The sequence below is a fragment of the Pan troglodytes genome, chromosome 18 (genome assembly GCF_028858775.2).
Source record: "Pan troglodytes isolate AG18354 chromosome 18, NHGRI_mPanTro3-v2.0_pri, whole genome shotgun sequence".
Taxonomy (NCBI): Eukaryota; Metazoa; Chordata; class Mammalia; order Primates; family Hominidae; genus Pan; species Pan troglodytes.
Window position 1 is genome coordinate 41,636,685 of NC_072416.2, and position 27,001 is coordinate 41,663,685.

The following is a 27,001-nucleotide window of genomic DNA, read 5'->3' on the forward strand; positions in this document are numbered from 1 at the left end:
ATCTTCGTTTAAAAACTAGACAGAATCATTCTCAGAAACTACTCTGTGGTGTGTGCATTCAACTCACAGAGTTTCACCTTTCTTTTCATAGAGCAGTTTGGAAACACTCTGTTTGTTAAGTTTGGAAGAGGATATTTGGATCCCTTTGAGACCTTCGTTGGAAACGGGATTTCTCAGTATACTGCTAGACACATAAATTCCCAGTAACTTCTTTGTGTTGTGTGTATTCAACTCACAGAGTTGAAACATCTTTTAGACACAGCAGTTTGGAAACACTCTTTTTGTGGAATTTGCAAGTGGAGATTTCAAGCGATTTTGGGCCAATCTTAGAAATCGAAACATCTTTGTATAAAAACTAGACAGAATCATTCTCAGAAACTACTTTGTGATGTGTGCATTCAACTCACAGAGTTTAACCTTTCTTTTCATAGAGCAGTTTGGAAACCCTGTTTGTTAAGTCTGCAAAGGGATATTTAGACCTATTTGAGGCCTTCGTTGGAAACGGGATTTCTTCATATAAAGCTAGACAGATGAATTCTCAGTAACTTCTTTGTGTTGTGTGTATTCAACTCACAGAGTTGAACCTTTCTTTAGACAGAGCAGATTTGAAACACTCTTTTTGTGGATTTTACAAGTGGAGATTTCAAGCGATTTGAGGCCAATTGTAGTAAAGGAGATATCTTCGTTTAAAAACTAGACAGAATCATTCTCAGAAACTACTCTGTGGTGTGTGCATTCAACTCACAGAGTTTCACCTTTCTTTTCATAGAGCAGTTTGGAAACACTCTGTTTGTTAAGTTTGGAGGAGGATATTTGGATCCCTTTGAGACCTTCGTTGGAAACGGGATTTCTCAGTATACTGCTAGACACATAAATTCCAAGTAACTTCTTTGTGTTGTGTGTATTCAACTCACAGAGTTGAAACATCTTTTAGACACAGCAGTTTGGAAACACTCTTTTTGTGGAATTTGCAAGTGGAGATTTCAAGCGATTTGAGGCCAATCTTAGAAATCGAAATATCTTTGTATAAAAACTAGACAGAATCATTCTCAGAAACTACTTTGTGATGTGTGCGTTCAATTCACAGAGTTTAACCTTTCTTTTCATAGAGCAGTTTGGAAACACTCTGTTTGTTAAGTCTGCAAAGGGATATTTAGGCCTATTTGAGGCCTTCGTTGGAAACGGGATTTCTTCATATAAAGCTAGACAGATGAATTCTCAGTAACTTCTTTGTGTTGTGTGTATTCAACTCAGAGAGTTGAACCTTTCTTTAGACAGAGCAGATTTGAAACACTCTTTTTGTGGATTTTACAAGCGGAGATTTCAAGCGATTTGAGGCCAATTGTAGTAAAGGAGATATCTTCGTTTAAAAACTAGACAGAATCATTCTCAGAAACTACTCTGTGGTGTGTGGATTCAACTCACAGAGTTTCACCTTTCTTTTCATAGAGCAGTTTGGAAACACTCTGTTTGTTAAGTTTGGAAGAGGATATTTGGATCCCTTTGAGACCTTCGTTGGAAACGGGATTTCTCAGTATACTGCTGGACACATAAATTCCCAGTAACTTCTTTGTGTTGTGTGTATTCAACTCACAGAGTTGAACCTTTCTTTAGACAGAGCAGATTTGAAACACTCTTTTTGTGGATTTTACAAGTGGAGATTTCAAGCGATTTGAGGCCAATTGTAGTAAAGGAGATATCTTCGTTTAAAAATTAGACAGAATCATTCTCAGAAACTACTCTGTGGTGTGTGCATTCAACTCACAGAGTTTCACCTTTCTTTTCATAGAGCAGTTTGGAAACACTCTGTTTGTTAAGTTTGGAAGAGGATATTTGGATCCCTTTGAGACCTTCGTTGGAAACGGGATTTCTCAGTATACTGCTAGACACATAAATTCCCAGTAACTTCTTTGTGTTGTGTGTATTCAACTCACAGAGTTGAAACATCTTTTAGACACAGCAGTTTGGAAACACTCTTTTTGTGGAATTTGCAAGTGGAGATTTCAAGCGATTTGAGGCCAATCTTACAAATCGAAATATCTTTTTATAAAAACTAGAAAGAATCATTCTCAGAAACTACTTTGTGATGTGTGCGTTCAACTCACAGAGTTTAACCTTTCTTTTCATAGAGCAGTTTGGAAACACTCTCTTTGTTAAGTCTGCAAAGGGATATTTAGACCTATTTGAGGTCTTCGTTGGAAAAGGGATTTCTTCATATAAAGTTAGACAGATGAATTCTCAGTAAGTTCTTTGTGTTGTGTGTATTCAACTCACAGAGTTGAACCTTTCTATAGACAGAGCAGATTTGAAACACTCTTTTTGTGGATTTTACAAGTGGAGATTTCAGGCGATTTGAGGCCAATTGTAGTAAAGGAAATATCTTCGTTTAAAAACTAGACAGAAACATTCTCAGAAACTACTCTGTGGTGTGTGCATTCAACTCACAGAGTTTCACCTTTCTTTTCATAGAGCAGTTTGGAAACACTCTGTGTGTTAAGTCTGCAAGGGGATATTTAGACCTCTTTGAGGCCTTCGCTGGAAACGGGATTTCTTCATATAGAGACAGAGAGATGAATTCCCAGTAACTTCTTTGTGTTGTATGTATTCAACTCACAGAGTTGAACCTTCCTTTAGACAGAGCAGTTTGGCAACACTCTTTTTGTGGAATTTGCAAGTGGAGAGTTCAAGCGATTTGGGGCCAATCTTAGAAATCGAAATATCTTTGTATAAAAACTAGACAGAATCATTCTCAGAAACTACTTTGTGATGTGTGCGTTCAATTCACAGAGTTTAACCTTTCTTTTCATAGAGCAGTTTGGAAACACTCTGTTTGTTAAGTCTGCAAAGGGATATTTAGGCCTATTTGAGGCCTTCGTTGGAAACGGGATTTCTTCAGATAAAGCTAGACAGATGAATTCTCAGTAACTTCTTTGTGTTGTGTGTATTCAACTCACAGAGTTGAACCTTTCTTTAGACAGAGCAGATTTGAAACACTCTTTTTGTGGATTTTACAAGTGGAGATTTCAGGCGATTTGAGGCCAATTGTAGTAAAGGAAATATCTTTGTTTAAAAACTAGACAGAAACATTCTCAGAAACTACTCTGTGGTGTGTGCATTCAACTCACAGAGTTTCACCTTTCTTTTCATAGAGCAGTTTGGAAACACTCTGTGTGTTAAGTCTGCAAGGGGATATTTAGACCTCTTTGAGGCCTTCGCTGGAAACGGGATTTCTTCATATAGAGACAGAGAGATGAATTCCCAGTAACTTCTTTGTGTTGTATGTATTCAACTCACAGAGTTGAACCTTCCTTTAGACAGAGCAGTTTGGCAACACTCTTTTTGTGGAATTTGCAAGTGGAGAGTTCAAGCGATTTGGGGCCAATCTTAGAAATCGAAATATCTTTGTATAAAAACTAGACAGAATCATTCTCAGAAACTACTTTGTGATGTGTGCGTTCAATTCACAGAGTTTAACCTTTCTTTTCATAGAGCAGTTTGGAAACACTCTGTTTGTTAAGTCTGCAAAGGGATATTTAGGCCTATTTGAGGCCTTCGTTGGAAACGGGATTTCTTCAGATAAAGCTAGACAGATGAATTCTCAGTAACTTCTTTGTGTTGTGTGTATTCAACTCACAGAGTTGAACCTTTCTTTAGACAGAGCAGATTTGAAACACTCTTTTTGTGGATTTTACAAGTGGAGATTTCAAGCGATTTGAGGCCAATTGTAGTAAAGGAGATATCTTCGTTTAAAAACTAGACAGAATCATTCTCAGAAACTACTCTGTGGTGTGTGCATTCAACTCACAGAGTTTCACCTTTCTTTTCATAGAGCAGTTTGGAAACACTCTGTTTGTTAAGTTTGGAAGAGGATATTTGGATCCCTTTGAGACCTTCGTTGGAAACGGGATTTCTCAGTATACTGCTAGACACATAAATTCCCAGTAACTTCTTTGTGTTGTGTGTATTCAACTCACAGAGTTGAAACATCTTTTAGACACAGCAGTTTGGAAACACTCTTTTTGTGGAATTTGCAAGTGGAGATTTCAAGCGATTTTGGGCCAATCTTAGAAATCGAAACATCTTTGTATAAAAACTAGACAGAATCATTCTCAGAAACTACTTTGTGATGTGTGCATTCAACTCACAGAGTTTAACCTTTCTTTTCATAGAGCAGTTTGGAAACCCTGTTTGTTAAGTCTGCAAAGGGATATTTAGACCTATTTGAGGCCTTCGTTGGAAACGGGATTTCTTCATATAAAGCTAGACAGATGAATTCTCAGTAACTTCTTTGTGTTGTGTGTATTCAACTCACAGAGTTGAACCTTTCTTTAGACAGAGCAGATTTGAAACACTCTTTTTGTGGATTTTACAAGTGGAGATTTCAAGCGATTTGAGGCCAATTGTAGTAAAGGAGATATCTTCGTTTAAAAACTAGACAGAATCATTCTCAGAAACTACTCTGTGGTGTGTGCATTCAACTCACAGAGTTTCACCTTTCTTTTCATAGAGCAGTTTGGAAACACTCTGTTTGTTAAGTTTGGAGGAGGATATTTGGATCCCTTTGAGACCTTCGTTGGAAACGGGATTTCTCAGTATACTGCTAGACACATAAATTCCAAGTAACTTCTTTGTGTTGTGTGTATTCAACTCACAGAGTTGAAACATCTTTTAGACACAGCAGTTTGGAAACACTCTTTTTGTGGAATTTGCAAGTGGAGATTTCAAGCGATTTGAGGCCAATCTTAGAAATCGAAATATCTTTGTATAAAAACTAGACAGAATCATTCTCAGAAACTACTTTGTGATGTGTGCGTTCAATTCACAGAGTTTAACCTTTCTTTTCATAGAGCAGTTTGGAAACACTCTGTTTGTTAAGTCTGCAAAGGGATATTTAGGCCTATTTGAGGCCTTCGTTGGAAACGGGATTTCTTCATATAAAGCTAGACAGATGAATTCTCAGTAACTTCTTTGTGTTGTGTGTATTCAACTCAGAGAGTTGAACCTTTCTTTAGACAGAGCAGATTTGAAACACTCTTTTTGTGGATTTTACAAGCGGAGATTTCAAGCGATTTGAGGCCAATTGTAGTAAAGGAGATATCTTCGTTTAAAAACTAGACAGAATCATTCTCAGAAACTACTCTGTGGTGTGTGGATTCAACTCACAGAGTTTCACCTTTCTTTTCATAGAGCAGTTTGGAAACACTCTGTTTGTTAAGTTTGGAAGAGGATATTTGGATCCCTTTGAGACCTTCGTTGGAAACGGGATTTCTCAGTATACTGCTGGACACATAAATTCCCAGTAACTTCTTTGTGTTGTGTGTATTCAACTCACAGAGTTGAACCTTTCTTTAGACAGAGCAGATTTGAAACACTCTTTTTGTGGATTTTACAAGTGGAGATTTCAAGCGATTTGAGGCCAATTGTAGTAAAGGAGATATCTTCGTTTAAAAATTAGACAGAATCATTCTCAGAAACTACTCTGTGGTGTGTGCATTCAACTCACAGAGTTTCACCTTTCTTTTCATAGAGCAGTTTGGAAACACTCTGTTTGTTAAGTTTGGAAGAGGATATTTGGATCCCTTTGAGACCTTCGTTGGAAACGGGATTTCTCAGTATACTGCTAGACACATAAATTCCCAGTAACTTCTTTGTGTTGTGTGTATTCAACTCACAGAGTTGAAACATCTTTTAGACACAGCAGTTTGGAAACACTCTTTTTGTGGAATTTGCAAGTGGAGATTTCAAGCGATTTGAGGCCAATCTTACAAATCGAAATATCTTTTTATAAAAACTAGAAAGAATCATTCTCAGAAACTACTTTGTGATGTGTGCGTTCAACTCACAGAGTTTAACCTTTCTTTTCATAGAGCAGTTTGGAAACACTCTCTTTGTTAAGTCTGCAAAGGGATATTTAGACCTATTTGAGGTCTTCGTTGGAAAAGGGATTTCTTCATATAAAGTTAGACAGATGAATTCTCAGTAAGTTCTTTGTGTTGTGTGTATTCAACTCACAGAGTTGAACCTTTCTATAGACAGAGCAGATTTGAAACACTCTTTTTGTGGATTTTACAAGTGGAGATTTCAGGCGATTTGAGGCCAATTGTAGTAAAGGAAATATCTTCGTTTAAAAACTAGACAGAAACATTCTCAGAAACTACTCTGTGGTGTGTGCATTCAACTCACAGAGTTTCACCTTTCTTTTCATAGAGCAGTTTGGAAACACTCTGTGTGTTAAGTCTGCAAGGGGATATTTAGACCTCTTTGAGGCCTTCGCTGGAAACGGGATTTCTTCATATAGAGACAGAGAGATGAATTCCCAGTAACTTCTTTGTGTTGTATGTATTCAACTCACAGAGTTGAACCTTCCTTTAGACAGAGCAGTTTGGCAACACTCTTTTTGTGGAATTTGCAAGTGGAGAGTTCAAGCGATTTGGGGCCAATCTTAGAAATCGAAATATCTTTGTATAAAAACTAGACAGAATCATTCTCAGAAACTACTTTGTGATGTGTGCGTTCAATTCACAGAGTTTAACCTTTCTTTTCATAGAGCAGTTTGGAAACACTCTGTTTGTTAAGTCTGCAAAGGGATATTTAGGCCTATTTGAGGCCTTCGTTGGAAACGGGATTTCTTCAGATAAAGCTAGACAGATGAATTCTCAGTAACTTCTTTGTGTTGTGTGTATTCAACTCACAGAGTTGAACCTTTCTTTAGACAGAGCAGATTTGAAACACTCTTTTTGTGGATTTTACAAGTGGAGATTTCAAGCGATTTGAGGCCAATTGTAGTAAAGGAGATATGTTCGTTTAAAAACTAGACAGAATCATTCTCAGAAACTACTCTGTGGTGTGTGCATTCAACTCACAGAGTTTCACCTTTCTTTTCATAGAGCAGTTTGGAAACACTCTGTTTGTTAAGTTTGGAGGAGGATATTTGGATCCCTTTGAGACCTTCGTTGGAAACGGGATTTCTCAGTATACTGCTAGACACATAAATTCCCAGTAACTTTTTTGTGTTGTGTGTATTCAACTCACAGAGTTGTAACATCTTTTAGACACAGCAGTTTGGAAACACTCTTTTTGTGGAATTTGCAAGTGGAGATTTCAAGCGATTTGAGGCCAATCTTAGAAATCGAAATATCTTTGTATAAAAACTAGACAGAATCATTCTCAGAAACTACTTTGTGATGTGTGCGTTCAATTCACAGAGTTTAACCTTTCTTTTCATAGAGCAGTTTGGAAACACTCTGTTTGATAAGTCTGCAAAGGGATATTTAGGCCTATTTGAGGCCTTCGTTGGAAACGGGATTTCTTCATATAAAGCTAGACAGATGAATTCTCAGTAACTTCTTTGTGTTGTGTGTATTCAACTCAGAGAGTTGAACCTTTCTTTGGACAGAGCAGATTTGAAACACTCTTTTTGTGGATTTTACAAGTGGAGATTTCAAGCGATTTGAGGCCAATTGTAGTAAAGGAGATATCTTCGTTTAAAAACTAGACAGAATCATTCTCAGAAACTACTTTGTGATGCGTGCGTTCAAATCACAGAGTTTAACCTTTCTTTTCATAGAGCAGTTTGGAAACACTGTGTTTGTTAAGTCTGCAAAGGGATATTTAGACCTATTTGAGGCCTTCGTTGGAAACGGGATTTCTTCATATAAAGCTAGACAGATGAATTCTCAGTAACTTCTTTGTGTTGTGTGTATTCAACTCACAGAGTTGAACCTTTCTTTAGACAGAGCAGATTTGAAACACTCTTTTTGTGGATTTTACAAGTGGAGATTTCAAGCGATTTGAGTCCAATTGTAGTAAAGGAGATAACTTCGTTTAAAAATTAGACAGAATCATTCTCAGAAACTACTCTGTGGTGTGTGCATTCAACTCACAGAGTTTCACCTTTCTTTTCATAGAGCAGTTTGGAAACACTCTGTTTGTTAAGTTTGGAAGAGGATATTTGGATCCCTTTGAGACCTTCGTTGGAAACGGGATTTCTCAGTATACTGCTAGACACATAAATTCCCAGTAACTTCTTTGTGTTGTGTGTATTCAACTCACAGAGTTGAAACATCTTTTAGACACAGCAGTTTGGAAACACTCTTTTTGTGGAATTTGCAAGTGGAGATTTCAAGCGATTTTGGGCCAATCTTAGAAATCGAAACATCTTTGTATAAAAACTAGACAGAATCATTCTCAGAAACTACTTTGTGATGTGTGCATTCAACTCACAGAGTTTAACCTTTCTTTTCATAGAGCAGTTTGGAAACCCTGTTTGTTAAGTCTGCAAAGGGATATTTAGACCTATTTGAGGCCTTCGTTGGAAACGGGATTTCTTCATATAAAGCTAGACAGATGAATTCTCAGTAACTTCTTTGTGTTGTGTGTATTCAACTCACAGAGTTGAACCTTTCTTTAGACAGAGCAGATTTGAAACACTCTTTTTGTGGATTTTACAAGTGGAGATTTCAAGCGATTTGAGGCCAATTGTAGTAAAGGAGATATCTTCGTTTAAAAACTAGACAGAATCATTCTCAGAAACTACTCTGTGGTGTGTGCATTCAACTCACAGAGTTTCACCTTTCTTTTCATAGAGCAGTTTGGAAACACTCTGTTTGTTAAGTTTGGAGGAGGATATTTGGATCCCTTTGAGACCTTCGTTGGAAACGGGATTTCTCAGTATACTGCTAGACACATAAATTCCAAGTAACTTCTTTGTGTTGTGTGTATTCAACTCACAGAGTTGAAACATCTTTTAGACACAGCAGTTTGGAAACACTCTTTTTGTGGAATTTGCAAGTGGAGATTTCAAGCGATTTGAGGCCAATCTTAGAAATCGAAATATCTTTGTATAAAAACTAGACAGAATCATTCTCAGAAACTACTTTGTGATGTGTGCGTTCAATTCACAGAGTTTAACCTTTCTTTTCATAGAGCAGTTTGGAAACACTCTGTTTGTTAAGTCTGCAAAGGGATATTTAGGCCTATTTGAGGCCTTCGTTGGAAACGGGATTTCTTCATATAAAGCTAGACAGATGAATTCTCAGTAACTTCTTTGTGTTGTGTGTATTCAACTCAGAGAGTTGAACCTTTCTTTAGACAGAGCAGATTTGAAACACTCTTTTTGTGGATTTTACAAGCGGAGATTTCAAGCGATTTGAGGCCAATTGTAGTAAAGGAGATATCTTCGTTTAAAAACTAGACAGAATCATTCTCAGAAACTACTCTGTGGTGTGTGGATTCAACTCACAGAGTTTCACCTTTCTTTTCATAGAGCAGTTTGGAAACACTCTGTTTGTTAAGTTTGGAAGAGGATATTTGGATCCCTTTGAGACCTTCGTTGGAAACGGGATTTCTCAGTATACTGCTGGACACATAAATTCCCAGTAACTTCTTTGTGTTGTGTGTATTCAACTCACAGAGTTGAACCTTTCTTTAGACAGAGCAGATTTGAAACACTCTTTTTGTGGATTTTACAAGTGGAGATTTCAAGCGATTTGAGGCCAATTGTAGTAAAGGAGATATCTTCGTTTAAAAATTAGACAGAATCATTCTCAGAAACTACTCTGTGGTGTGTGCATTCAACTCACAGAGTTTCACCTTTCTTTTCATAGAGCAGTTTGGAAACACTCTGTTTGTTAAGTTTGGAAGAGGATATTTGGATCCCTTTGAGACCTTCGTTGGAAACGGGATTTCTCAGTATACTGCTAGACACATAAATTCCCAGTAACTTCTTTGTGTTGTGTGTATTCAACTCACAGAGTTGAAACATCTTTTAGACACAGCAGTTTGGAAACACTCTTTTTGTGGAATTTGCAAGTGGAGATTTCAAGCGATTTGAGGCCAATCTTACAAATCGAAATATCTTTTTATAAAAACTAGAAAGAATCATTCTCAGAAACTACTTTGTGATGTGTGCGTTCAACTCACAGAGTTTAACCTTTCTTTTCATAGAGCAGTTTGGAAACACTCTCTTTGTTAAGTCTGCAAAGGGATATTTAGACCTATTTGAGGTCTTCGTTGGAAAAGGGATTTCTTCATATAAAGTTAGACAGATGAATTCTCAGTAAGTTCTTTGTGTTGTGTGTATTCAACTCACAGAGTTGAACCTTTCTATAGACAGAGCAGATTTGAAACACTCTTTTTGTGGATTTTACAAGTGGAGATTTCAGGCGATTTGAGGCCAATTGTAGTAAAGGAAATATCTTCGTTTAAAAACTAGACAGAAACATTCTCAGAAACTACTCTGTGGTGTGTGCATTCAACTCACAGAGTTTCACCTTTCTTTTCATAGAGCAGTTTGGAAACACTCTGTGTGTTAAGTCTGCAAGGGGATATTTAGACCTCTTTGAGGCCTTCGCTGGAAACGGGATTTCTTCATATAGAGACAGAGAGATGAATTCCCAGTAACTTCTTTGTGTTGTATGTATTCAACTCACAGAGTTGAACCTTCCTTTAGACAGAGCAGTTTGGCAACACTCTTTTTGTGGAATTTGCAAGTGGAGAGTTCAAGCGATTTGGGGCCAATCTTAGAAATCGAAATATCTTTGTATAAAAACTAGACAGAATCATTCTCAGAAACTACTTTGTGATGTGTGCGTTCAATTCACAGAGTTTAACCTTTCTTTTCATAGAGCAGTTTGGAAACACTCTGTTTGTTAAGTCTGCAAAGGGATATTTAGGCCTATTTGAGGCCTTCGTTGGAAACGGGATTTCTTCAGATAAAGCTAGACAGATGAATTCTCAGTAACTTCTTTGTGTTGTGTGTATTCAACTCACAGAGTTGAACCTTTCTTTAGACAGAGCAGATTTGAAACACTCTTTTTGTGGATTTTACAAGTGGAGATTTCAAGCGATTTGAGGCCAATTGTAGTAAAGGAGATATCTTCGTTTAAAAACTAGACAGAATCATTCTCAGAAACTACTCTGTGGTGTGTGCATTCAACTCACAGAGTTTCACCTTTCTTTTCATAGAGCAGTTTGGAAACACTCTGTTTGTTAAGTTTGGAGGAGGATATTTGGATCCCTTTGAGACCTTCGTTGGAAACGGGATTTCTCAGTATACTGCTAGACACATAAATTCCCAGTAACTTTTTTGTGTTGTGTGTATTCAACTCACAGAGTTGTAACATCTTTTAGACACAGCAGTTTGGAAACACTCTTTTTGTGGAATTTGCAAGTGGAGATTTCAAGCGATTTGAGGCCAATCTTAGAAATCGAAATATCTTTGTATAAAAACTAGACAGAATCATTCTCAGAAACTACTTTGTGATGTGTGCGTTCAATTCACAGAGTTTAACCTTTCTTTTCATAGAGCAGTTTGGAAACACTCTGTTTGATAAGTCTGCAAAGGGATATTTAGGCCTATTTGAGGCCTTCGTTGGAAACGGGATTTCTTCATATAAAGCTAGACAGATGAATTCTCAGTAACTTCTTTGTGTTGTGTGTATTCAACTCAGAGAGTTGAACCTTTCTTTGGACAGAGCAGATTTGAAACACTCTTTTTGTGGATTTTACAAGTGGAGATTTCAAGCGATTTGAGGCCAATTGTAGTAAAGGAGATATCTTCGTTTAAAAACTAGACAGAATCATTCTCAGAAACTACTCTGTGGTGTGTGGATTCAACTCACAGAGTTTCACCTTTCTTTTCATAGAGCAGTTTGGAAACACTCTGTTTGTTAAGTTTGGAAGAGGATATTTGGATCCCTTTGAGACCTTCGTTGGAAACGGGATTTCTCAGTATACTGCTAGACACATAAATTCCCAGTAACTTCTTTGTGTTGTGTGTATTCAACTCACAGAGTTGAAACATCTTTTAGACACAGCAGTTTGGAAACACTCTTTTTGTGGAATTTGCAAGTGGAGATTTCAAGCGATTTTGGGCCAATCTTAGAAATCGAAACATCTTTGTATAAAAACTAGACAGAATCATTCTCAGAAACTACTTTGTGATGTGTGCATTCAACTCACAGAGTTTAACCTTTCTTTTCATAGAGCAGTTTGGAAACACTGTTTGTTTAGTCTGCAAAGGGATATTTAGACCTATTTGAGGCCTTCGTTGGAAACGGGATTTCTTCATATAAAGCTAGACAGATGAATTCTCAGTAACTTCTTTGTGTTGTGTGTATTCAACTCACAGAGTTGAACCTTTCTTTAGACAGAGCAGATTTGAAACACTCTTTTTGTGGATTTTACAAGTGGAGATTTCAAGCGATTTGAGGCCAATTGTAGTAAAGGAGATATCTTCGTTTAAAAACTAGACAGAATCATTCTCAGAAACTACTCTGTGGTGTGTGCATTCAACTCACAGAGTTTCACCTTTCTTTTCATAGAGCAGTTTGGAAACACTCTGTTTGTTAAGTTTGGAAGAGGATATTTGGATCCCTTTGAGACCTTCGTTGGAAACGGGATTTCTCAGTATACTGCTAGACACATAAATTCCCAGTAACTTCTTTGTGTTGTGTGTATTCAACTCACAGAGTTGAAACATCTTTTAGACTCAGCAGTTTGGAAACACTCTTTTTGTGGAATTTGCAAGTGGAGATATCAAGCGATTTGAGGCCAATCTTAGAAATCGAAATACCTTTGTATAAAAACTAGACAGAATCATACTCAGAAACTACTTTGTGATGTGTGCGTTCAACTAACAGAGTTTAACCTTTCTTTTCATAGAGCAGTTTGGAAACACTCTGTTTGTTAAGTCTGCAAAGGAATATTTAGGCCTATTTGAGGCCTTCGTTGGAAACGGGATTTCTTCATATAAAGCTAGACAGATGAATTCTCAGTAACTTCTTTGTGTTGTGTGTATTCAACTCAGAGAGTTGAACCTTTCTTTAGACAGAGCAGATTTGAAACACTCTTTTTGTGGATTTTACAAGTGGAGATTTCAAGCGATTTGAGGCCAATTGTAGGAAAGGAGATATCTTCGTTTAAAAACTAGACAGAATCATTCTCAGAAACTACTCTGTGGTGTGTGCATTCAACTCACAGAGTTTCACCTTTCTTTTCATAGAGCAGTTTGGAAACACTCTGTTTGTTAAGTTTGGAGGAGGATATTTGGATCCCTTTGAGACCTTCGTTGGAAACGGGATTTCTCAGTATACTGCTAGACACATAAATTCCAAGTAACTTCTTTGTGTTGTGTGTATTCAACTCACAGAGTTGAAACATCTTTTAGACACAGCAGTTTGGAAACACTCTTTTTGTGGAATTTGCAAGTGGAGATTTCAAGCGATTTGAGGCCAATCTTAGAAATCGAAATATCTTTGTATAAAAACTAGACAGAATCATTCTCAGAAACTACTTTGTGATGTGTGCATTCAACTCACAGAGTTTAACCTTTCTTTTCATAGAGCAGTTTGGAAACACTGTTTGTTTAGTCTGCAAAGGGATATTTAGACCTATTTGAGGCCTTCGTTGGAAACAGGATTTCTTCATATAAAGCTAGACAGATGAATTCTCAGTAACTTCTTTGTGTTGTGTGTATTCAACTCACAGAGTTGAACCTTTCTTTAGACAGAGCAGATTTGAAACACTCTTTTTGTGGATTTTACAAGTGGAGATTTCAAGCGATTTGAGGCCAATTGTAGTAAAGGAGATATCTTCGTTTAAAAACTAGACAGAATCATTCTCAGAAACTACTCTGTGGTGTGTGCATTCAACTCACAGAGTTTCACCTTTCTTTTCATAGAGCAGTTTGGAAACACTCTGTTTGTTAAGTTTGGAAGAGGATATTTGGATCCCTTTGAGACCTTCGTTGGAAACGGGATTTCTCAGTATACTGCTAGACACATAAATTCCAAGTAACTTCTTTGTGTTGTGTGTATTCAACTCACAGAGTTGAAACATCTTTTAGACACAGCAGTTTGGAAACACTCTTTTTGTGGAATTTGCAAGTGGAGATTTCAAGCGATTTGAGGCCAATCTTAGAAATCGAAATATCTTTGTATAAAAACTAGACAGAATCATTCTCAGAAACTACTTTGTGATGTGTGCGTTCAATTCACAGAGTTTAACCTTTCTTTTCATAGAGCAGTTTGGAAACACTCTGTTTGTTAAGTCTGCAAAGGGATATTTAGGCCTATTTGAGGCCTTCGTTGGAAACGGGATTTCTTCATATAAAGCTAGACAGATGAATTCTCAGTAACTTCTTTGTGTTGTGTGTATTCAACTCAGAGAGTTGAACCTTTCTTTAGACAGAGCAGATTTGAAACACTCTTTTTGTGGATTTTACAAGCGGAGATTTCAAGCGATTTGAGGCCAATTGTAGTAAAGGAGATATCTTCGTTTAAAAACTAGACAGAATCATTCTCAGAAACTACTCTGTGGTGTGTGGATTCAACTCACAGAGTTTCACCTTTCTTTTCATAGAGCAGTTTGGAAACACTCTGTTTGTTAAGTTTGGAAGAGGATATTTGGATCCCTTTGAGACCTTCGTTGGAAACGGGATTTCTCAGTATACTGCTGGACACATAAATTCCCAGTAACTTCTTTGTGTTGTGTGTATTCAACTCACAGAGTTGAACCTTTCTTTAGACAGAGCAGATTTGAAACACTCTTTTTGTGGATTTTACAAGTGGAGATTTCAAGCGATTTGAGGCCAATTGTAGTAAAGGAGATATCTTCGTTTAAAAATTAGACAGAATCATTCTCAGAAACTACTCTGTGGTGTGTGCATTCAACTCACAGAGTTTCACCTTTCTTTTCATAGAGCAGTTTGGAAACACTCTGTTTGTTAAGTTTGGAAGAGGATATTTGGATCCCTTTGAGACCTTCGTTGGAAACGGGATTTCTCAGTATACTGCTAGACACATAAATTCCCAGTAACTTCTTTGTGTTGTGTGTATTCAACTCACAGAGTTGAAACATCTTTTAGACACAGCAGTTTGGAAACACTCTTTTTGTGGAATTTGCAAGTGGAGATTTCAAGCGATTTGAGGCCAATCTTACAAATCGAAATATCTTTTTATAAAAACTAGAAAGAATCATTCTCAGAAACTACTTTGTGATGTGTGCGTTCAACTCACAGAGTTTAACCTTTCTTTTCATAGAGCAGTTTGGAAACAGTCTCTTTGTTAAGTCTGCAAAGGGATATTTAGACCTATTTGAGGTCTTCGTTGGAAAAGGGATTTCTTCATATAAAGTTAGACAGATGAATTCTCAGTAAGTTCTTTGTGTTGTGTGTATTCAACTCACAGAGTTGAACCTTTCTATAGACAGAGCAGATTTGAAACACTCTTTTTGTGGATTTTACAAGTGGAGATTTCAGGCGATTTGAGGCCAATTGTAGTAAAGGAAATATCTTCGTTTAAAAACTAGACAGAAACATTCTCAGAAACTACTCTGTGGTGTGTGCATTCAACTCACAGAGTTTCACCTTTCTTTTCAGAGAGCAGTTTGGAAACACTCTGTGTGTTAAGTCTGCAAGGGGATATTTAGACCTCTTTGAGGCCTTCGCTGGAAACGGGATTTCTTCATATAGAGACAGAGAGATGAATTCCCAGTAACTTCTTTGTGTTGTATGTATTCAACTCACAGAGTTGAACCTTCCTTTAGACAGAGCAGTTTGGCAACACTCTTTTTGTGGAATTTGCAAGTGGAGAGTTCAAGCGATTTGGGGCCAATCTTAGAAATCGAAATATCTTTGTATAAAAACTAGACAGAATCATTCTCAGAAACTACTTTGTGATGTGTGCGTTCAATTCACAGAGTTTAACCTTTCTTTTCATAGAGCAGTTTGGAAACACTCTGTTTGTTAAGTCTGCAAAGGGATATTTAGGCCTATTTGAGGCCTTCGTTGGAAACGGGATTTCTTCATATAAAGCTAGACAGATGAATTCTCAGTAACTTCTTTGTGTTGTGTGTATTCAACTCACAGAGTTGAACCTTTCTTTAGACAGAGCAGATTTGAAACACTCTTTTTGTGGATTTTACAAGTGGAGATTTCAAGCGATTTGAGGCCAATTGTAGTAAAGGAGATATCTTCGTTTAAAAACTAGACAGAATCATTCTCAGAAACTACTCTGTGGTGTGTGCATTCAACTCACAGAGTTTCACCTTTCTTTTCATAGAGCAGTTTGGAAACACTCTGTTTGTTAAGTTTGGAAGAGGATATTTGGATCCCTTTGAGACCTTCGTTGGAAACGGGATTTCTCAGTATACTGCTAGACACATAAATTCCCAGTAACTTTTTTGTGTTGTGTGTATTCAACTCACAGAGTTGTAACATCTTTTAGACACAGCAGTTTGGAAACACTCTTTTTGTGGAATTTGCAAGTGGAGATTTCAAGCGATTTGAGGCCAATCTTAGAAATCGAAATATCTTTGTATAAAAACTAGACAGAATCATTCTCAGAAACTACTTTGTGATGTGTGCGTTCAATTCACAGAGTTTAACCTTTCTTTTCATAGAGCAGTTTGGAAACACTCTGTTTGATAAGTCTGCAAAGGGATATTTAGGCCTATTTGAGGCCTTCGTTGGAAACGGGATTTCTTCATATAAAGCTAGACAGATGAATTCTCAGTAACTTCTTTGTGTTGTGTGTATTCAACTCAGAGAGTTGAACCTTTCTTTGGACAGAGCAGATTTGAAACACTCTTTTTGTGGATTTTACAAGTGGAGATTTCAAGCGATTTGAGGCCAATTGTAGTAAAGGAGATATCTTCGTTTAAAAACTAGACAGAATCATTCTCAGAAACTACTCTGTGGTGTGTGGATTCAACTCACAGAGTTTCACCTTTCTTTTCATAGAGCAGTTTGGAAACACTCTGTTTGTTAAGTTTGGAAGAGGATATTTGGATCCCTTTGAGACCTTCGTTGGAAACGGGATTTCTCAGTATACTGCTAGACACATAAATTCCCAGTAACTTCTTTGTGTTGTGTGTATTCAACTCACAGAGTTGAAACATCTTTTAGACACAGCAGTTTGGAAACACTCTTTTTGTGGAATTTGCAAGTGGAGATTTCAAGCGATTTTGGGCCAATCTTAGAAATCGAAACATCTTTGTATAAAAACTAGACAGAATCATTCTCAGAAACTACTTTGTGATGTGTGCATTCAACTCACAGAGTTTAACCTTTCTTTTCATAGAGCAGTTTGGAAACACTGTTTGTTTAGTCTGCAAAGGGATATTTAGACCTATTTGAGGCCTTCGTTGGAAACAGGATTTCTTCATATAAAGCTAGACAGATGAATTCTCAGTAACTTCTTTGTGTTGTGTGTATTCAACTCACAGAGTTGAACCTTTCTTTAGACAGAGCAGATTTGAAACACTCTTTTTGTGGATTTTACAAGTGGAGATTTCAAGCGATTTGAGGCCAATTGTAGTAAAGGAGATATCTTCGTTTAAAAACTAGACAGAATCATTCTCAGAAACTACTCTGTGGTGTGTGCATTCAACTCACAGAGTTTCACCTTTCTTTTCATAGAGCAGTTTGGAAACACTCTGTTTGTTAAGTTTGGAAGAGGATATTTGGATCCCTTTGAGACCTTCGTTGGAAACGGGATTTCTCAGTATACTGCTGGACACATAAATTCCCAGTAACTTCTTTGTGTTGTGTGTATTCAACTCACAGAGTTGAACCTTTCTTTAGACAGAGCAGATTTGAAACACTCTTTTTGTGGATTTTACAAGTGGAGATTTCAAGCGATTTGAGGCCAATTGTAGTAAAGGAGATATCTTCGTTTAAAAATTAGACAGAATCATTCTCAGAAACTACTCTGTGGTGTGTGCATTCAACTCACAGATTTTCACCTTTCTTTTCATAGAGCAGTTTGGAAACACTCTGTTTGTTAAGTTTGGAAGAGGATATTTGGATCCCTTTGAGACCTTCGTTGGAAACGGGATTTCTCAGTATACTGCTAGACACATAAATTCCCAGTAACTTCTTTGTGTTGTGTGTATTCAACTCACAGAGTTGAAACATCTTTTAGACACAGCAGTTTGGAAACACTCTTTTTGTGGAATTTGCAAGTGGAGATTTCAAGCGATTTGAGGCCAATCTTACAAATCGAAATATCTTTTTATAAAAACTAGAAAGAATCATTCTCAGAAACTACTTTGTGATGTGTGCGTTCAACTCACAGAGTTTAACCTTTCTTTTCATAGAGCAGTTTGGAAACACTCTCTTTGTTAAGTCTGCAAAGGGATATTTAGACCTATTTGAGGTCTTCGTTGGAAAAGGGATTTCTTCATATAAAGTTAGACAGATGAATTCTCAGTAAGTTCTTTGTGTTGTGTGTATTCAACTCACAGAGTTGAACCTTTCTATAGACAGAGCAGATTTGAAACACTCTTTTTGTGGATTTTACAAGTGGAGATTTCAGGCGATTTGAGGCCAATTGTAGTAAAGGAAATATCTTCGTTTAAAAACTAGACAGAAACATTCTCAGAAACTACTCTGTGGTGTGTGCATTCAACTCACAGAGTTTCACCTTTCTTTTCAGAGAGCATTTTGGAAACACTCTGTGTGTTAAGTCTGCAAGGGGATATTTAGACCTCTTTGAGGCCTTCGCTGGAAACGGGATTTCTTCATATAGAGACAGAGAGATGAATTCCCAGTAACTTCTTTGTGTTGTATGTATTCAACTCACAGAGTTGAACCTTCCTTTAGACAGAGCAGTTTGGCAACACTCTTTTTGTGGAATTTGCAAGTGGAGAGTTCAAGCGATTTGGGGCCAATCTTAGAAATCGAAATATCTTTGTATAAAAACTAGACAGAATCATTCTCAGAAACTACTTTGTGATGTGTGCGTTCAATTCACCCAGTTTAACCTTTCTTTTCATAGAGCAGTTTGGAAACACTCTGTTTGTTAAGTCTGCAAAGGGATATTTAGGCCTATTTGAGGCCTTCGTTGGAAACGGGATTTCTTCATATAAAGCTAGACAGATGAATTCTCAGTAACTTCTTTGTGTTGTGTGTATTCAACTCACAGAGTTGAACCTTTCTTTAGACAGAGCAGATTTGAAACACTCTTTTTGTGGATTTTACAAGTGGAGATTTCAAGCGATTTGAGGCCAATTGTAGTAAAGGAGATATCTTCGTTTAAAAACTAGACAGAATCATTCTCAGAAACTACTCTGTGGTGTGTGCATTCAACTCACAGAGTTTCACCTTTCTTTTCATAGAGCAGTTTGGAAACACTCTGTTTGTTAAGTTTGGAAGAGGATATTTGGATCCCTTTGAGACCTTCGTTGGAAACGGGATTTCTCAGTATACTGCTAGACACATAAATTCCCAGTAACTTTTTTGTGTTGTGTGTATTCAACTCACAGAGTTGTAACATCTTTTAGACACAGCAGTTTGGAAACACTCTTTTTGTGGAATTTGCAAGTGGAGATTTCAAGCGATTTGAGGCCAATCTTAGAAATCGAAATATCTTTGTATAAAAACTAGACAGAATCATTCTCAGAAACTACTTTGTGATGTGTGCGTTCAATTCACAGAGTTTAACCTTTCTTTTCATAGAGCAGTTTGGAAACACTCTGTTTGATAAGTCTGCAAAGGGATATTTAGGCCTATTTGAGGCCTTCGTTGGAAACGGGATTTCTTCATATAAAGCTAGACAGATGAATTCTCAGTAACTTCTTTGTGTTGTGTGTATTCAACTCAGAGAGTTGAACCTTTCTTTGGACAGAGCAGATTTGAAACACTCTTTTTGTGGATTTTACAAGTGGAGATTTCAAGCGATTTGAGGCCAATTGTAGTAAAGGAGATATCTTCGTTTAAAAACTAGACAGAATCATTCTCAGAAACTACTCTGTGGTGTGTGGATTCAACTCACAGAGTTTCACCTTTCTTTTCATAGAGCAGTTTGGAAACACTCTGTTTGTTAAGTTTGGAAGAGGATATTTGGATCCCTTTGAGACCTTCGTTGGAAACGGGATTTCTCAGTATACTGCTAGACACATAAATTCCCAGTAACTTCTTTGTGTTGTGTGTATTCAACTCACAGAGTTGAAACATCTTTTAGACACAGCAGTTTGGAAACACTCTTTTTGTGGAATTTGCAAGTGGAGATTTCAAGCGATTTTGGGCCAATCTTAGAAATCGAAACATCTTTGTATAAAAACTAGACAGAATCATTCTCAGAAACTACTTTGTGATGCGTGCGTTCAAATCACAGAGTTTAACCTTTCTTTTCATAGAGCAGTTTGGAAACACTGTGTTTGTTAAGTCTGCAAAGGGATATTTAGACCTATTTGAGGCCTTCGTTGGAAACGGGATTTCTTCATATAAAGCTAGACAGATGAATTCTCAGTAACTTCTTTGTGTTGTGTGTATTCAACTCACAGAGTTGAACCTTTCTTTAGACAGAGCAGATTTGAAACACTCTTTTTGTGGATTTTACAAGTGGAGATTTCAAGCGATTTGAGTCCAATTGTAGTAAAGGAGATAACTTCGTTTAAAAATTAGACAGAATCATTCTCAGAAACTACTCTGTGGTGTGTGCATTCAACTCACAGAGTTTCACCTTTCTTTTCATAGAGCAGTTTGGAAACACTCTGTTTGTTAAGTTTGGAAGAGGATATTTGGATCCCTTTGAGACCTTCGTTGGAAACGGGATTTCTCAGTATACTGCTAGACACATAAATTCCCAGTAACTTCTTTGTGTTGTGTGTATTCAACTCACAGAGTTGAAACATCTTTTAGACACAGCAGTTTGGAAACACTCTTTTTGTGGAATTTGCAAGTGGAGATTTCAAGCGATTTTGGGCCAATCTTAGAAATCGAAACATCTTTGTATAAAAACTAGACAGAATCATTCTCAGAAACTACTTTGTGATGTGTGCATTCAACTCACAGAGTTTAACCTTTCTTTTCATAGAGCAGTTTGGAAACCCTGTTTGTTAAGTCTGCAAAGGGATATTTAGACCTATTTGAGGCCTTCGTTGGAAACGGGATTTCTTCATATAAAGCTAGACAGATGAATTCTCAGTAACTTCTTTGTGTTGTGTGTATTCAACTCACAGAGTTGAACCTTTCTTTAGACAGAGCAGATTTGAAACACTCTTTTTGTGGATTTTACAAGTGGAGATTTCAAGCGATTTGAGGCCAATTGTAGTAAAGGAGATATCTTCGTTTAAAAACTAGACAGAATCATTCTCAGAAACTACTCTGTGGTGTGTGCATTCAACTCACAGAGTTTCACCTTTCTTTTCATAGAGCAGTTTGGAAACACTCTGTTTGTTAAGTTTGGAGGAGGATATTTGGATCCCTTTGAGACCTTCGTTGGAAACGGGATTTCTCAGTATACTGCTAGACACATAAATTCCAAGTAACTTCTTTGTGTTGTGTGTATTCAACTCACAGAGTTGAAACATCTTTTAGACACAGCAGTTTGGAAACACTCTTTTTGTGGAATTTGCAAGTGGAGATTTCAAGCGATTTGAGGCCAATCTTAGAAATCGAAATATCTTTGTATAAAAACTAGACAGAATCATTCTCAGAAACTACTTTGTGATGTGTGCGTTCAATTCACAGAGTTTAACCTTTCTTTTCATAGAGCAGTTTGGAAACACTCTGTTTGTTAAGTCTGCAAAGGGATATTTAGGCCTATTTGAGGCCTTCGTTGGAAACGGGATTTCTTCATATAAAGCTAGACAGATGAATTCTCAGTAACTTCTTTGTGTTGTGTGTATTCAACTCAGAGAGTTGAACCTTTCTTTAGACAGAGCAGATTTGAAACACTCTTTTTGTGGATTTTACAAGCGGAGATTTCAAGCGATTTGAGGCCAATTGTAGTAAAGGAGATATCTTCGTTTAAAAACTAGACAGAATCATTCTCAGAAACTACTCTGTGGTGTGTGGATTCAACTCACAGAGTTTCACCTTTCTTTTCATAGAGCAGTTTGGAAACACTCTGTTTGTTAAGTTTGGAAGAGGATATTTGGATCCCTTTGAGACCTTCGTTGGAAACGGGATTTCTCAGTATACTGCTGGACACATAAATTCCCAGTAACTTCTTTGTGTTGTGTGTATTCAACTCACAGAGTTGAACCTTTCTTTAGACAGAGCAGATTTGAAACACTCTTTTTGTGGATTTTACAAGTGGAGATTTCAAGCGATTTGAGGCCAATTGTAGTAAAGGAGATATCTTCGTTTAAAAATTAGACAGAATCATTCTCAGAAACTACTCTGTGGTGTGTGCATTCAACTCACAGAGTTTCACCTTTCTTTTCATAGAGCAGTTTGGAAACACTCTGTTTGTTAAGTTTGGAAGAGGATATTTGGATCCCTTTGAGACCTTCGTTGGAAACGGGATTTCTCAGTATACTGCTAGACACATAAATTCCCAGTAACTTCTTTGTGTTGTGTGTATTCAACTCACAGAGTTGAAACATCTTTTAGACACAGCAGTTTGGAAACACTCTTTTTGTGGAATTTGCAAGTGGAGATTTCAAGCGATTTGAGGCCAATCTTACAAATCGAAATATCTTTTTATAAAAACTAGAAAGAATCATTCTCAGAAACTACTTTGTGATGTGTGCGTTCAACTCACAGAGTTTAACCTTTCTTTTCATAGAGCAGTTTGGAAACACTCTCTTTGTTAAGTCTGCAAAGGGATATTTAGACCTATTTGAGGTCTTCGTTGGAAAAGGGATTTCTTCATATAAAGTTAGACAGATGAATTCTCAGTAAGTTCTTTGTGTTGTGTGTATTCAACTCACAGAGTTGAACCTTTCTATAGACAGAGCAGATTTGAAACACTCTTTTTGTGGATTTTACAAGTGGAGATTTCAGGCGATTTGAGGCCAATTGTAGTAAAGGAAATATCTTCGTTTAAAAACTAGACAGAAACATTCTCAGAAACTACTCTGTGGTGTGTGCATTCAACTCACAGAGTTTCACCTTTCTTTTCATAGAGCAGTTTGGAAACACTCTGTGTGTTAAGTCTGCAAGGGGATATTTAGACCTCTTTGAGGCCTTCGCTGGAAACGGGATTTCTTCATATAGAGACAGAGAGATGAATTCCCAGTAACTTCTTTGTGTTGTATGTATTCAACTCACAGAGTTGAACCTTCCTTTAGACAGAGCAGTTTGGCAACACTCTTTTTGTGGAATTTGCAAGTGGAGAGTTCAAGCGATTTGGGGCCAATCTTAGAAATCGAAATATCTTTGTATAAAAACTAGACAGAATCATTCTCAGAAACTACTTTGTGATGTGTGCGTTCAATTCACAGAGTTTAACCTTTCTTTTCATAGAGCAGTTTGGAAACACTCTGTTTGTTAAGTCTGCAAAGGGATATTTAGGCCTATTTGAGGCCTTCGTTGGAAACGGGATTTCTTCAGATAAAGCTAGACAGATGAATTCTCAGTAACTTCTTTGTGTTGTGTGTATTCAACTCACAGAGTTGAACCTTTCTTTAGACAGAGCAGATTTGAAACACTCTTTTTGTGGATTTTACAAGTGGAGATTTCAAGCGATTTGAGGCCAATTGTAGTAAAGGAGATATCTTCGTTTAAAAACTAGACAGAATCATTCTCAGAAACTACTCTGTGGTGTGTGCATTCAACTCACAGAGTTTCACCTTTCTTTTCATAGAGCAGTTTGGAAACACTCTGTTTGTTAAGTTTGGAGGAGGATATTTGGATCCCTTTGAGACCTTCGTTGGAAACGGGATTTCTCAGTATACTGCTAGACACATAAATTCCCAGTAACTTTTTTGTGTTGTGTGTATTCAACTCACAGAGTTGTAACATCTTTTAGACACAGCAGTTTGGAAACACTCTTTTTGTGGAATTTGCAAGTGGAGATTTCAAGCGATTTGAGGCCAATCTTAGAAATCGAAATATCTTTGTATAAAAACTAGACAGAATCATTCTCAGAAACTACTTTGTGATGTGTGCGTTCAATTCACAGAGTTTAACCTTTCTTTTCATAGAGCAGTTTGGAAACACTCTGTTTGATAAGTCTGCAAAGGGATATTTAGGCCTATTTGAGGCCTTCGTTGGAAACGGGATTTCTTCATATAAAGCTAGACAGATGAATTCTCAGTAACTTCTTTGTGTTGTGTGTATTCAACTCAGAGAGTTGAACCTTTCTTTGGACAGAGCAGATTTGAAACACTCTTTTTGTGGATTTTACAAGTGGAGATTTCAAGCGATTTGAGGCCAATTGTAGTAAAGGAGATATCTTCGTTTAAAAACTAGACAGAATCATTCTCAGAAACTACTCTGTGGTGTGTGGATTCAACTCACAGAGTTTCACCTTTCTTTTCATAGAGCAGTTTGGAAACACTCTGTTTGTTAAGTTTGGAAGAGGATATTTGGATCCCTTTGAGACCTTCGTTGGAAACGGGATTTCTCAGTATACTGCTAGACACATAAATTCCCAGTAACTTCTTTGTGTTGTGTGTATTCAACTCACAGAGTTGAAACATCTTTTAGACACAGCAGTTTGGAAACACTCTTTTTGTGGAATTTGCAAGTGGAGATTTCAAGCGATTTTGGGCCAATCTTAGAAATCGAAACATCTTTGTATAAAAACTAGACAGAATCATTCTCAGAAACTACTTTGTGATGTGTGCATTCAACTCACAGAGTTTAACCTTTCTTTTCATAGAGCAGTTTGGAAACACTGTTTGTTTAGTCTGCAAAGGGATATTTAGACCTATTTGAGGCCTTCGTTGGAAACGGGATTTCTTCATATAAAGCTAGACAGATGAATTCTCAGTAACTTCTTTGTGTTGTGTGTATTCAACTCACAGAGTTGAACCTTTCTTTAGACAGAGCAGATTTGAAACACTCTTTTTGTGGATTTTACAAGTGGAGATTTCAAGCGATTTGAGGCCAATTGTAGTAAAGGAGATATCTTCGTTTAAAAACTAGACAGAATCATTCTCAGAAACTACTCTGTGGTGTGTGCATTCAACTCACAGAGTTTCACCTTTCTTTTCATAGAGCAGTTTGGAAACACTCTGTTTGTTAAGTTTGGAAGAGGATATTTGGATCCCTTTGAGACCTTCGTTGGAAACGGGATTTCTCAGTATACTGCTAGACACATAAATTCCCAGTAACTTCTTTGTGTTGTGTGTATTCAACTCACAGAGTTGAAACATCTTTTAGACTCAGCAGTTTGGAAACACTCTTTTTGTGGAATTTGCAAGTGGAGATATCAAGCGATTTGAGGCCAATCTTAGAAATCGAAATACCTTTGTATAAAAACTAGACAGAATCATACTCAGAAACTACTTTGTGATGTGTGCGTTCAACTAACAGAGTTTAACCTTTCTTTTCATAGAGCAGTTTGGAAACACTCTGTTTGTTAAGTCTGCAAAGGAATATTTAGGCCTATTTGAGGCCTTCGTTGGAAACGGGATTTCTTCATATAAAGCTAGACAGATGAATTCTCAGTAACTTCTTTGTGTTGTGTGTATTCAACTCAGAGAGTTGAACCTTTCTTTAGACAGAGCAGATTTGAAACACTCTTTTTGTGGATTTTACAAGTGGAGATTTCAAGCGATTTGAGGCCAATTGTAGGAAAGGAGATATCTTCGTTTAAAAACTAGACAGAATCATTCTCAGAAACTACTCTGTGGTGTGTGCATTCAACTCACAGAGTTTCACCTTTCTTTTCATAGAGCAGTTTGGAAACACTCTGTTTGTTAAGTTTGGAGGAGGATATTTGGATCCCTTTGAGACCTTCGTTGGAAACGGGATTTCTCAGTATACTGCTAGACACATAAATTCCAAGTAACTTCTTTGTGTTGTGTGTATTCAACTCACAGAGTTGAAACATCTTTTAGACACAGCAGTTTGGAAACACTCTTTTTGTGGAATTTGCAAGTGGAGATTTCAAGCGATTTGAGGCCAATCTTAGAAATCGAAATATCTTTGTATAAAAACTAGACAGAATCATTCTCAGAAACTACTTTGTGATGTGTGCATTCAACTCACAGAGTTTAACCTTTCTTTTCATAGAGCAGTTTGGAAACACTGTTTGTTTAGTCTGCAAAGGGATATTTAGACCTATTTGAGGCCTTCGTTGGAAACAGGATTTCTTCATATAAAGCTAGACAGATGAATTCTCAGTAACTTCTTTGTGTTGTGTGTATTCAACTCACAGAGTTGAACCTTTCTTTAGACAGAGCAGATTTGAAACACTCTTTTTGTGGATTTTACAAGTGGAGATTTCAAGCGATTTGAGGCCAATTGTAGTAAAGGAGATATCTTCGTTTAAAAACTAGACAGAATCATTCTCAGAAACTACTCTGTGGTGTGTGCATTCAACTCACAGAGTTTCACCTTTCTTTTCATAGAGCAGTTTGGAAACACTCTGTTTGTTAAGTTTGGAAGAGGATATTTGGATCCCTTTGAGACCTTCGTTGGAAACGGGATTTCTCAGTATACTGCTAGACACATAAATTCCAAGTAACTTCTTTGTGTTGTGTGTATTCAACTCACAGAGTTGAAACATCTTTTAGACACAGCAGTTTGGAAACACTCTTTTTGTGGAATTTGCAAGTGGAGATTTCAAGCGATTTGAGGCCAATCTTAGAAATCGAAATATCTTTGTATAAAAACTAGACAGAATCATTCTCAGAAACTACTTTGTGATGTGTGCGTTCAATTCACAGAGTTTAACCTTTCTTTTCATAGAGCAGTTTGGAAACACTCTGTTTGTTAAGTCTGCAAAGGGATATTTAGGCCTATTTGAGGCCTTCGTTGGAAACGGGATTTCTTCATATAAAGCTAGACAGATGAATTCTCAGTAACTTCTTTGTGTTGTGTGTATTCAACTCAGAGAGTTGAACCTTTCTTTAGACAGAGCAGATTTGAAACACTCTTTTTGTGGATTTTACAAGCGGAGATTTCAAGCGATTTGAGGCCAATTGTAGTAAAGGAGATATCTTCGTTTAAAAACTAGACAGAATCATTCTCAGAAACTACTCTGTGGTGTGTGGATTCAACTCACAGAGTTTCACCTTTCTTTTCATAGAGCAGTTTGGAAACACTCTGTTTGTTAAGTTTGGAAGAGGATATTTGGATCCCTTTGAGACCTTCGTT